The sequence below is a fragment of the Rattus norvegicus genome, chromosome 18 (genome assembly GCF_036323735.1).
Source record: "Rattus norvegicus strain BN/NHsdMcwi chromosome 18, GRCr8, whole genome shotgun sequence".
Classification (NCBI taxonomy): Eukaryota; Metazoa; Chordata; class Mammalia; order Rodentia; family Muridae; genus Rattus; species Rattus norvegicus.
The window spans coordinates 71,716,290-71,728,854 of record NC_086036.1 but is presented as its reverse complement, the minus strand read 5'-3'; the positions used below and the strand labels follow the sequence as shown (position 1 = coordinate 71,728,854).

Here is a 12,565-nt window from a genome sequence, read left to right as displayed (position 1 = left end):
GAGGCAGCTGAGGGGACCAAGGCCATGATGTCAGGAGTGACATTTACAAGTTTCTTTGCTCAATTGGCCTGGATACCTTCCTAATGCCCTGCACCCACCTCTCATTCATGGAACCCAAAACCTACCCCGGGGCTTATATATTCCTTCACCAGAGCTGTAGCAAATAACACATTAGACAACCTTTACTGGCATGTGGGCGAGACTGCTCCAGTCTGTCACTACATAACACCAGAGTGTGGGTGCTGTCTTCCACCATTGAAATCCATTGTTTTCTCTTCTACCCCACCATTTCCTCTCATGTAATAGGACCTCGAAAAGCACAAGCTTAATACATCGAGTTTGACTATGTTCTCCAGGAAGTCCAACCCAAAGTTCATGCTAGTGTATGTGTGTGTGTGTGTGTGTGTGTGTGAGAGAGAGAGAGAGAGAGAGAGAGATGAAGGGAGGGAGGGAGGGAGGGAGGGAGGGAGGGAGGGAGGGAGGGAGGGAGGAGACCAACTTTAAGTGTCTTCTATCCCTCACCATCTAATCCTTTGAGACAGGGGTCTCTCACCAATCCCGGGTCTCATTGATTGGGTAAACCAAGTAGCCTGCAAGCGCTATTCATCTTCCTGTCTTCTCTTCAGAACCAGAGTTACACACAGGTGCCACTATGCAGTTCTGAAGTCCAAATTCAGGATCCCTTATGCTTACCCGACAAGCACCTTAGAAAACTAAGCTCTCCCTCAGCCCCTCATCCTACTCTTGATACTTAAGGAATTAAGAAAGTTTATCCTCTGAAATATCTTGTACACAGTGATAGCAAACTTACTCTTTCCAGAGCTGATAAGTCAAAAACGTCTATTTGTACTAATAGAAGACTGGAAACCAAAATGCCCATGTATTAGGAGTAGTCAAATAATCAGTCAGGTTTTAAGACATCTCCAGGATGGACTGCAGAGACAGTTCAGTGGTTGAAGGCTCTTGTCTCTAAGCCTCACAGCCTAAGTTTGATTCCTGATATCTACATGGTGGAAGGAAAGAACTGACTTCTGAAATTTTTCCTCTGATATCTGTCTGTCTGTCTCTGTCTCTGTCTCTGTCTCTCTGTCTCTCTATCTCTCTATCTCTCTGTCTCTCTGTCTCTGTCTGTCTCTCTCTCTGTCTCTCTCTGTCTGTCTCTCTGTCTCTCTGTCTCTCTCTCTCCCCCCCCTCTCTCTCATACACATACACACACACACACACAGACCTGTAAATTGAAGGCCAGCCTGGTCTATAGAGTGAGTTCTAGGCCAGACAGAGCTAAATAGTGAGACTCTGCCTCAAAGAGGAAAGAAAAGAATAAATTTTAAAATGTAATTTAAAAAAATAAATAAATAAAATGTAATTTTTAAAAAAAGGATATCTTAAAGACATATTGAACAAAAAGTGGAAAACGAAATACAATGGTCCGATCCTTTTATAGTTGGTTGATATTATTAAAACATACGTTCATGTGTGTGCACCTGCACATCCATGTTTTCGTGTGTGCACTAAATGTCTTGAAACCTAAGAAAGCATGAGAAGAAGCTGCCTAGGGTAAGGAGACTAGCTACCGAAGAGAGATGTTTCTCTTCTAATGCCCTTTTGTACCTTTTGAATGTTAAACCATGTAAGTGTTGGCCTACTCGGGGAAAAAAATTAAATTAAAAATTCAAAGCAAACAATGTGGAGAAAGTAATAAGAATGTAGTTTAGGGAAACATAGGAAAGAAATCATTATTTAAAAATGGTTCAGAGTCCCGTGGAATTGCCTGGGAACCATGGCAGAGAAAAACCCTACAAGCCCACGCTTCAGGGGAGGCAGGAGGCTGATGTGGGTTCTGGTATCTAGTCCTCTGCTGCCTGCTGGTGTGGGTGTTAGGAGCGATGCAGCCCTTCTGAGCCTCGGTGTCCATGAGTGCACCAGCTTTCTTGGGCATCTTCTCTGTCTGGGAGATGGGGATCCCTCAGGGAATCACTAGCTAGATACTTGATGGTAACATGTTTAAAGAGAAGACTTAGCTCTTCAAAGAGAGAGCAGGCTTCCTCCCGCTTCTAGAAGGGCATGGGAAGGAGATAAAACTCCAAGTGCCCCCTCACCAGAGCACAGGAAAAGCAGAGGCTCTGACTTCAGAAGCCAAAAATACACTGGTTGCACCCTTCCCTCCGAACACGCCTACCCTATCCCTCCCTCTTCCACATCCTCTCTGGGCAGGCCCGGTGCCCATTAATGACAGAGCTGAAAATGTTCCCTTTCTTGTGTGCTAATATTTCCTGCCAGGCCACTCCCATCTTTTAACGCTCGATGCTCACAGCCCCCTAGGATGACCATGGACTGAAGGAAGCTCCAGAAATATGGCACAATGAAAATGTCAGTTTTAACGTGGCAACGCCCTTACCCAAATCCCAAGCGCTCTCTGTCACAGCTTACCTCAGCGACCAGATGCCATCCGTTCTTGGAGAGCTTGCTGTGCCCGCTGCCACACACACTCTGAAGGGGACATTTGATCCTGGGTCCCTAGAGTGGATCTGCAGTGGCTGAACTGGTTTTCCATGACTTTCTCTCGGAAACGAGAGGGCACTAGAGCAGGAACGCCTCTGGGATATAATCTGACCTCACAGACAAATGGGGAAACTGAGGCCCACGAAGGTGGGATACCCCCGCTCAGACACACAGCACCTGCCTTCCACTGAGCCACAGTAAAAGCCAGGTTTTCTGCACTTTGCCTCCCTTGTAATCTGCTTGCCTGTGATGACCTCTCTCCTGAGGCAACGTTCCCTCACAGCTAATGCCCCTGTCTCCCAGGGACTGGTCCTCCTCACCGGTGCCCTAGTCTTTCTATGCTATCCAGAGTGTCGGCCACGTGTCTGGGCACTACTGAGCACTGGAAACAGATCTAGTGACCCATGTTAAAATGGTAACATTTTGGCTATAATGGGCTAAATAAAATACATCAGAATTCAGCTCACCCACTTTTTCTTTTCTTTTCTTTTCTTTTTTTTTCTTTTTTTTCTTTCTTTTTTTTTTTTTACTTTAAAAAATGTAGCTACCGGGAAGTTTTAATGTATATAGAGGGTGCGTCATAAATTCCCATTAGGCTCCACTGCTTCTCGATTTGGCCCAAGGTCAACAAAACTGACCTGCTCCTGCCTGTCAATTAAAGACAAGTGGACTTCTCTGTGAAGACCAGTGGGTGCCCACGGGCATAGGAAGGTTAAGCTCCTGGCTTGAGTGAGTGTATTTCTTCTCCAAGCAGGGTGGGGAGGCAGGGAGGGGTAGTAGTACCCTTTGAGTAATGTCAACTCTGCCCATGTGTAAAGCAGTTACACCCAACAGTCTTCATTCTTTTTATTTTTAACTTTTTATTGATTCGTCATACACCCCAGCCCCATTCATCTCTCTATCTGTTCACATCTGCCCTGAGTCCTTGCAACCTCCCCTGGTCCAAATAAAACATATAACACACACACACCACTACCACCACCCACTCCATCACCACCACCACCAACAACAACAACAGAAACAACAACAACAAAATCATAAACCCGTCTCTTCATGGAAGCTGTAGTGTGTCACAGTGTGTCCCTATGATAACTGTGTTCATTGCAATGAGTCATTGGTCTGGTTCGAGATCTCTGGCTTCCATGACACCATCAATACTGCATCTTCACTGGACCTCCTCCTGGTTATCCTGTTGTTGCTCTGTGCCTGGCGGACCCTGCAGCTTCGGAACAGTAGGACTGGCCCTTTTGTGCATCTCAACCGTTTGCAGCTGATACAGATTTTGGGGTGGGCCAATTCGGAAGCCTGGACCTGGGCCTGGATCTGAGCCAGCCCATCAGTTCTTCTTTATCCACACCACCAGCTCTCCCTCAGGGCTGGCTCACCTGCACCCATGCCTTCAGAGCCAACCCCACTGTGCTGCTCAGGCAAGGTTCAGGGCCCCGCTTTCCCAACTTCTGCAACCTGTGAATGGCTGGACCAGCTCTCCCACCGGCTCTTACACCCCTGGGGGACTGGCTCACCCATGCCTTTGCCACCAGGGCCAGCTCCACTGTGCTGCCCAGGCGAGATGCAGGGCTCACTCTCCTGAGTGCTACAGCCAGTGAGGGGGCAGAGCCAGATCTCCTGCTCTCTTGACCCCAGGATCAGCTTTCCTGGCTAATGCAGGTGGCAAGGCAGGGAAGAGGAGGGCACCATGCCCACACTCCCACCACTTCACTCCAGATGAGTTGTAGGGCTGGCTCGCCTATACCCCAGCCACCAGGGTCAGCTCTACTGCCCCAGACGAGGCGTGAAGCCTTTCTCTCTCACTACATACTTGTACACTGTGGTAGCTCCTGCTGCAGCCTGGTCACATGACTGGGGGACCTGGAGATGTCCTCTATCAGAGCCATGTAGCATGGTAGCAGTCGGGTGTCTATGGCCTGCCTGTGCGATGTACTGGAGGGCAGGTTTGTGGGTGGCATGGTAGTCAACAGGTCTCTGTCTGTCTTCTTCCTCCTGTGTTGCACTGCCTGGATTTGATTTGACATGATATGATTTGATTTTTATGAGTCCTAGGCATAAAACTGCCTTGGCCACCAAGCCAGACATCAAGCTCGGATGAACAAAGGACTGGCACCTGCTCTGCCCCGACTAATGTAAGAGCAACGCCACAAGGTGTCTCTTTGCCCATTGCCAGAGGGTTGGGGGCGTAAGCAAATGTTCTTATAGACTAGATTTTCTTCCTGAAGTAGGTGGCAGCTTGGGGGATAGGAGCAGAAGACAACAATGTCTTGGGTGTTTGGAGGCATGATACTTAGTATCATCTTCCCCTCCTGCCTCCCTCAGAAACAAAGTCACAAAATGACTAATGATGGCTTCCTACACTTGTGAGGCTATTCTATGAAGTAGCTCTCTCCCTCTGACATCTTCTTCTCTCTCTCTCTCTCTCTCTCTCTCTCTCTCTCTCTCTCTCTCTCTCTCTCTGTGTGTGTGTGTGTGTGTGTGTGTGTCTCAGTATCTCTCTGCCTTTCTCTGTCTCTCCATTTCTCCTTCTCTCTCTGTCTCTCCCTCTCTTTCTCTGTGTCTCTCTCCTCCTCTCTTTCTATCTGTCTGTCTCTCTGTCTCTCTGTGTCTCTGTCTCTCTGTGTCTCTGTCTGTCTCTGTCTATTTCTGTTTCTCTGTCTTTTTCTGTGTCTCTGTCTCTCTCCCTCTCTCTATTCTCTGTCTCTCTGTGTCTCTGTGTCTCTGTCTCTCTCCCTCTCTTTGTCTCTGTTTCTGTCTGTCTCTCTCTGTGTCTCTATCTCTCCCTCTCTATTCTCTGTCTCTCTGTCTCTGTCTCTCTCCCTTTCTTTGTCTCTCTGTCTGTCTCTGTCTCTCTCCCTCTCTATTCTCTGTCTCTCACCTATGTCTCTCTCTCACCCTCTCTTTGTCTCTGTCTGTCTGTCTCTCTCTCTCTTCCTCTCTCTCTCTCTCTTCCTCTCTCTCTCTCACTCTCTCTCTCTCACTCTCTCCCCCACGCTGTCAGCTGGCACTGGCACTGCCCTTATACAATAGAGAGTTAAATAATGTAACATGCAGTCACGACTGAAGAAGGTGGCAAAGTCATGGATGGACTCTGTGATGGTCACCTCCAAGTGCTGCCTAACTCAGCAGCCCCTAACTCTCAGCCTGTCTCCTTTTCTGTCAATCTTAGAGGGCAAGCAGGACTCACAAACCCAAAGACTAACTCTCTGGAGACTGGGATCTGAGCCCTAGCAATCACCCATAAAAAAAGGTCACTGCCCGGAAGCTCTGCCCTCCGCCCTGCCAATCCTCCCACTTCTGGTCTCCACAGAGTTGAGTGCTTCCAGGCTCTGACACAAGAGTTCACTCAAACCTCTCTGAACCCCACTGCAGTAAGTCATGTTACTGTTTTAGAAGTCAGCCTTCCTGCATGGTTCCTCTCTGCTCTTCCTCCAACCTCCCAGCCAAGCACACTCTGAAGAGACCTTGACTACCATGGCCCTCATCAGGATCTCCCCTGATTCTGTATTCTTCCATTCATCCAGCAAATGTGTGCCAGCCATGTCTGCAAGCCATGAACAGAACAGTGAGGGGGGAGGCCGCAGTCCCCACCCCTGAAAGAGTAATGGACGTCCCCAGCAGTGCCTTAAAACACTAATGGAATGACACAGGTTTATAGTTCTTAAATTCTCCCTGCCTCTCTTAGCTTTAGGTCAAAGAATGATGAGCTAATGGGAGTTGAAAAATCTCTTTTATAGCAGACAAATAAGGTATGGTACAGTCCTTGAAAGGAAGTTACGCATCCGTGGCAAATATGTTTCCAAACATTCTAGACTGTGTGTGCAATACCACAGACCCCTTGTCCTTAGCATGATGGTACAGAGAAAAGCATGAGGTGCCTCTCCAGTGTGCTGGAAAATAGAACCATTTTCTTTATTTCAAGTACAGAAGCTAAAGCCTCCCAAGGTCTTTTTAAAGTGTGAGAGACCTCTTTCTCCTCCAGTATCAGTAATTGACAGTGAGAATTCGAGTGTCAGGTTTCAGGAGAAAGCAACCTTCCTGGTTAGGGGAAGCTGGGGTGTATTTTTTAAGTCTGGGGAAGCTGCACATGCCTATGTTTTGGGTGTGCACTTCTGTTTCTATATGTTTATTTCTGGCTATAGAAAAAGACTGGAGCCCAGTGCGATGAATTTAGGGGGCTTCAGCAGTTTTAATTTCTCACTCTGGCAACCATTTCCAGGTTTTCCGTAATGACTGGGGTGCTCTGACAATCAGAACACATGCAGCACTAAATGGGATGTCAGTCCTCCTCTACGTTTCCTCGTGAATCCGTTTCTCATAAGAACTGTTTCCATGGGGGTTTGGAAGCCAACAGGGTGTGAAACACTAATGAAATGCTCTACTCCCATGGGGCCGAGGGGACCCCTTGGCCCTGGAGAGGAGCCCTCCCTGTGTCCATGCTGGCGGGCAGCTGTTTACAGCTGTTCTGAAGATGCTGCCAATGAATGATGCTGGTGGAAAAACACTCCTGACTCTCCAAGGGTGGCATTATGCTTGAACTCTTGCTCACCAGAGAGGGAGGGAGAGAGAGGTGGGAAAGGAGGGAGGGAGGGAGGAAGAGAGGGAGGGAGGGAGGGAGGGAGGGAGAGAGGGAGGGAGGGAGGGAGGGAGAGAGGGAGGGAGGGAGGAGGGAGGGAGGGAGGGAGGGAGGGAGAGAGAGAGAGAGAGAGAGAGAGAGAGAGAGAGAGAGAGAGAGAGAGAGATTGGACAGTTAGTTAGTTAGTTAGTTAGTTAGTTAGTTAGTTAGTTAGTTAGTTCAGTCCTGCCACCAAGAGATTTCTCTACCCAAGCCAACCTTAACAATGGTCTGTGCTTCTTGAATTCTATGTCCCCATCCTGCTGTATAACAGGACACCTATAACAAGCTTTATTTCTGACTCTGGGCTGAAGAGACCCTGGCTGTCTCTTTTTCACACATCCCAACAGCTCCAACAGGCACTTCCCCTCGACTACTTACTTGAGTGTGCCGGCACAGCTCTGATGTGGAGGAAGCGGTGCCAAACGTTTAAACAGGGGCTTGGCCTCCTGGAGCTAAGACTCCAGTGGGGAAGACAAGCAGTGAAGAAAAAGGACCAAAGTCCCACCACGGCAGCACTGGGTACGGTAAAGAATATACTATGACAGGATCGTTCGGCTGTGACCCAAATGACAAGGCAAAGCCAGCTGGGAGATGCACAGGGAAAGGCAATCTGGACAAAAAGAATAGCGAACGAGGATGGGAAGCTCTTTCAAGAAACAAGGAGTGGGTGTATGAAGTCCGGGGAGCGTGGGAGGTCAAGAGACCATGTTCTGAGTGGCCACAGGTTATGCGAGGCCCAGCTTGCCTCCTTGCAGGGGCCTCAGTGCCTGCCTACCAGCCTGATGACAGAAAAGGAGTTTATCCCCAGCTACTGACTCAGTGGAAGTGCTTCCAGCATGCCCGATGGTGTACATGATCAGGTCTCTTGGCCTCGGAGCTCTCAGAATGCTGGTTGGACAACCCACCCCTCTTCTCATCCACACTCTGCTGTACCTCCTTGCCCTCCCAACATGCCTTTCTTCACGCCACACTGTCGATTTGATCCCTATTCACCATGCTCGCCCTGTGGTATTGGTTAAGCAAACTGTTTCTACAGCCAGCCTTGAACTGGACACTGAGTATATAGAAAAGAGCTATGCAAAATCCCTGCCCTGGAAAGCCTCAACGTATGTGCCTGACCCTGGGGCCCTACACCATCTCTTCTTTCTATCTAGGGATCCTTCCTTAAGTCTTCACGTCTAAGTGAAGTCTGCCATGAGCCCCTAAGATGGCTCTTTCAGATCCATTCAGATACAGCAGAATTGTTTTCCTACCTCCCTTCCTCCCACCACCTACCTAACCCCCACCTCCCCTATCCTCCCCACCCCCCCACCCCCACCACCAGCCCAAGCAGAAAATCTAGAGTCTCAGGAATGAAGTTGTAAGCAGCATTGTGACCGGTACCATTGATCAAGGGCAAAGAAGACTTGGGGTTAGAGGCCACCAAGGGGGTGGGGGTGGGGCAGGTGAGGAAGGAGTGTAAGCCTCAGACCTCCTCTGACATCACACAGACATGCCTCTGGAGTGAGAGAGGGTCCTGTCTAATCTGGCACCTTCAGAATCTCCTGCAGAATAGTAGTTACTGCCAGTCTTTTTTAAAAGCCAACTACGCTCTATTCAGCAGTTCAGTCTGAGGTGCCCGCCTATGCAGGTTGGGGGGACAAGAAACCAAGATACTGACTCTAGGGAGTCCTTGGAGCTTAACTCCCCAAGGCAGTCAGGCTCTAAGAAGACTTTCGGGATCTTTTTCCCAGATCAGGGATCAATCTGACATGGTTGTGTGGCAGGCTTTTTTTTTTTTTTCAATGGGACACGGTCACCCTGGGGAGAAGTCAGTATCGAAGATGGTTCCAGACCCTTGAGTCTCTTCTTTCCTGGAAAGGAATGGGGGTTTATAAATAGACCAACTCCTTCAGGCCTGCACAGACATAGATCTCAACACCCCGAGCCCAGCCTTAGCCAGCTGGTTCCAAGTTCTCATGGCCTTCTTCAGGAGGGAGGGCTATAAGCCAACATCAGCTGGGGTAGAGAACGAGGTGCCCTGGTGACTGGCCTCCAATCAACTGTGTTCGGTACTAGGAAGGACAATGGCCCAAGGCATTGCTGGAGAGTCTCTCGCAGCAGGTGACCTCTGGGAAGCCCAAGCTGAATAGTAGTAGGCTAATGCACTAGCAGACCATTTCTCCTCAGTCTGCCTCAGTTTCCCCATCTATGTAGCCATTGGGGACGCTGATGAGTTACCGTGCAATGGAAGTGAATGACGTTACAAAAATATTTTATTCTTACTTTGGTCCCGGGTCTTGTTTTTTGCTTTCATTTTGGTTTTCCTGCGGAGTCCCGAATGTGGGTATGGGGACCTTGAACCTTGTCTGTGTGAGAGAGCTGAGAAATTATACACTGTGGCACTGTCAGCCTTGAATTCCTCATACGGTATGTCCTCGAGGGCACTGGAACTCAAGAGCGTGTTCCCTCTTGGGGTAATTTCTGACTAATACAGATTGACACAAACCACACCCAGTCTTACTCTGCCTTAGTAAGGCTCTGCCTGGCAATATACAATGTTACAGACTGAAGGCTAACCCTTGCCCTAGAATATTTTGGTTCGAAGGGGGGGAAAAAAATCCTCTTAACCATTATCATCCTGCCCTCCAACACACACCACATGCACTGGTAAGGAAAAAGTGGCTAAAATCTAAGTGGCCAACTCAAATCTCTTTTTTAATTAAGACACTTGTTTACTCAATAAAATACAGAGTAAAAAAAAAAAACATTTACTGAGAACCCATTCATTGACGCTTAATAGCTATGTCAAATACCCATAACAACATTCATTCCAACACCCCCAGATAATTGCTCATCTCTCTCATTTGGTATCCACAACAGCACTGAATGTGTGTCCAAGTGTAATTGATCCAAAATTGGGCTCCCTTTCAAAAATATCTGTAAAACTTAATTACCAGGAAAACAGTTTTGGCATCCTACAGAAAGTGGGTGCTTCAGCATGACAAGCTGGAGACTCATCTTGGCTAATCAAGCCGCATTATGTTGCCCAAGGAATCTGGGAGATTTGGGGCAATGAGGGTGTAGGAAAAGTTGGGATCGTGTCACACTGGACTTTGCGGTGGCTGTCCTGATTTTGTTGGGTCAAGGACAGGGGACAGGAAACTGAAGGTCTTTGATGGAAAGCATGAATGTACAAAGTAGCAGATAATGGCTCCCGGTCTGGCTCCCCATAACGGGCTCAGGGTCTGGGAGTAGCTTTTCTGTCCACAAGCCCACAAGACCTTGTCCCCTGGGGATTCTGTCCAAGCCTGGGCTGTTGCTGTCATTTCTAGTTTCCATGCTCCTTGACCACCGTGTTAGGTCATTCACTTCCTTGGTCTCCGGATGGTTCGTTATAGGATGAGTTCTCGTAATGCCTAGAGGTGCTTTCCCCAAATCTTGTGGCCTCCTTTAAAGCAGAGAGCCTTTCCCTGCTTTGTGGGTGCAGGAGGGGAATCCCGAGTGTGCCGAGGACCAAGGAGAATGAAGGACTGAATGTTTCTAACTCTCTGCGGTTTTGTACCTACTTGCAACACCCAAGTATCAGACCCTCTCTGGGAATAATGGTTTCTTTCAGCCTAAACCTGACCTACCCTGGTGGCTCTACCTGGCTGCCCTGAGAGTTACCCGGCCAACAAGGAACCAATCAACGCACAGAACCTCAGACTTTCTCAAAGCTGGACATAGCACATCCTCTTTTAAGTGTTTTTCTTACTCCAGTTCCGTTCTCCTCTCTGTCCCAGAAGCCCTAAAATCACAGCCCTAGCTTTGCAATGATAGCACAAGCCGCGGACCTCAGCAGCTTCGACCCGGAGCCATGGACGTGAGGCTTGATTCAGTGCGTGTCTCCACAGCTATGCAAACATGAAAGGTAAGGGGGCCTGGCGATTCCTTCGCGGCTGCCCCTGGCCTTCTTCCTGGCGAAACCAAGCCAACACCGCGAATAACAAAGCCTCATCGGGATCCGAGAGGCTTCGCTGTCAACCCAGCAAGAGACGCGCACAAGGCGAGCAAAGACGCGCACACGGCTTCAGCGTCTGTCGCTAGGAAGAGATCTCCACCACGAGTGTCACTAGGAAGAGATCTCCAGCCGCCCAGCGGGGATGAGAGGTCCCCGGGCGGGCTATGCTTCTCTTTATCTAGGCCCGGAGAAATTACGTGCGTGCGTGCATTTATCTCAACTTGCCCATGTACCCGCAGCTGAGATGCTCCTCTGAGCGTCCCCTGGGTCCCTGCCGCCAGGCAACCCTCCGGCCTCATTGAGAAGTGCGGGATCCCCTCCACCTTTAACAGCCCCTTTCTCAATGTCCAAGAAAAGACAGCGCAAGGTTCGGGTGCCCAAGTAATAAAACACCGTCACTGCCCAAAATGCTCTCCAGCCTTCCTTCCCGGCAGAAGTACAGCAAAAACTTTTGGCAGGAACCACCTGTGGCTGCCGAGAGGCTCGCCCCGCCCGGGCCCGGAGGCGCCGCGGAGCCCGGGGCCGCACGCGCCCGCAGAAGTTCCCTCAGAGCCCCGCGCGCCACTTCGCTCCAGGCCGCGGTGCCAGCCAGGAGGCGCGGCGCCCGCTCGCTGGCTCCCTCTCTGCTGGCTCTCCCCTCCCTCCCCCTCTCCCTCTTTGCCTCCGCCCGCCTCCTTTGGTTGCATGGCTGCCGCACACACTGAGCCCCTGAATAGCCACCGCAACCCCCCGCCTCCTGCCCAGCGATGGAGCGCGCCCCTGCCCCCGCCGGCGCCCCGGGACGCGCGGACCTCCCGCCTCCTAGCAACGGCCCTGCCGTCGCTCCGGGGCTCCGGGGGACACACAGCCACCTTCTCCGAGCCCCGCGACCTCCCGACCCGCCTAGGCAGCCGAGGTGCAGAAGCAGACCCCTGACAGCCCGCGCGCGGAGCTGCTCACCTCTGCGCGCCGCCGACCCCGCGCGCCTCCCGCACTTGGCTCCGGCCGCAGCGCTCGCGTCCTTCTTCGCCGCCGCTGTCCGTCCGTCCCTGCGCTCCCGAGCCGCGCTGGCCGCGCTGCTGTCAGAGTCTCGTGGCCCGGCTCCTCCAGCGGCTGTTCAGCCGAGCGACGGGCGCGCGGGCAGCTCCTCCCTCCCGGGGCCGCGCCTCCGCCCTCTGCACGCCCCGCCTCCCGCGCCGCGGCTGGCAGCCCCGCGCCCCGCGCCCAGCGCCCGCGCCCGCGGCTCGGGGGCCGCACGGGGCTAAAGGGCCCGGATGTGTGCGGTCGCCTCTCTCCGGCTCGCTCGCGCCCGCCCCCTCCCCACCCTGTCACACATGCACTTGCTGCGGCCCGGCCTCCTGCCTCGGCTAATTTTTATTTTGACAGTCGCTGGCGAGGGGGCGGCGCTGCCGGGGATGCCTAGGACCCCCGCGCGGGCGGCGAGCAGGAGCCAGAACCCTGCCTAGGGGTGGCGC

At 51.2% G+C, this 12,565-nt stretch overlaps 1 protein-coding gene across 6 annotated transcripts in view; it reads right to left on the bottom strand.

Moving 5' to 3' along the window:
* Nucleotides 1–12,269, bottom strand: part of Zbtb7c (zinc finger and BTB domain containing 7C) — a 329,246-nt gene extending 316,977 nt beyond the window's left edge. For 3 of the 6 annotated variants that reach the window (XM_063277570.1, XM_063277571.1, XM_063277572.1), the window contains exon 1: nt 12,051–12,268. The gene's annotated coding sequence lies outside the window, so the exon portion shown is untranslated. Of the gene's footprint in view, nt 1–12,050 lie in introns of all 6 variants that reach the window. The other 3 variants (XM_039097091.2, XM_039097092.2, NM_001127375.1) reach the window with 2 other exon arrangements.
* Nucleotides 12,270–12,565: the final 296 nt, after the last annotated feature.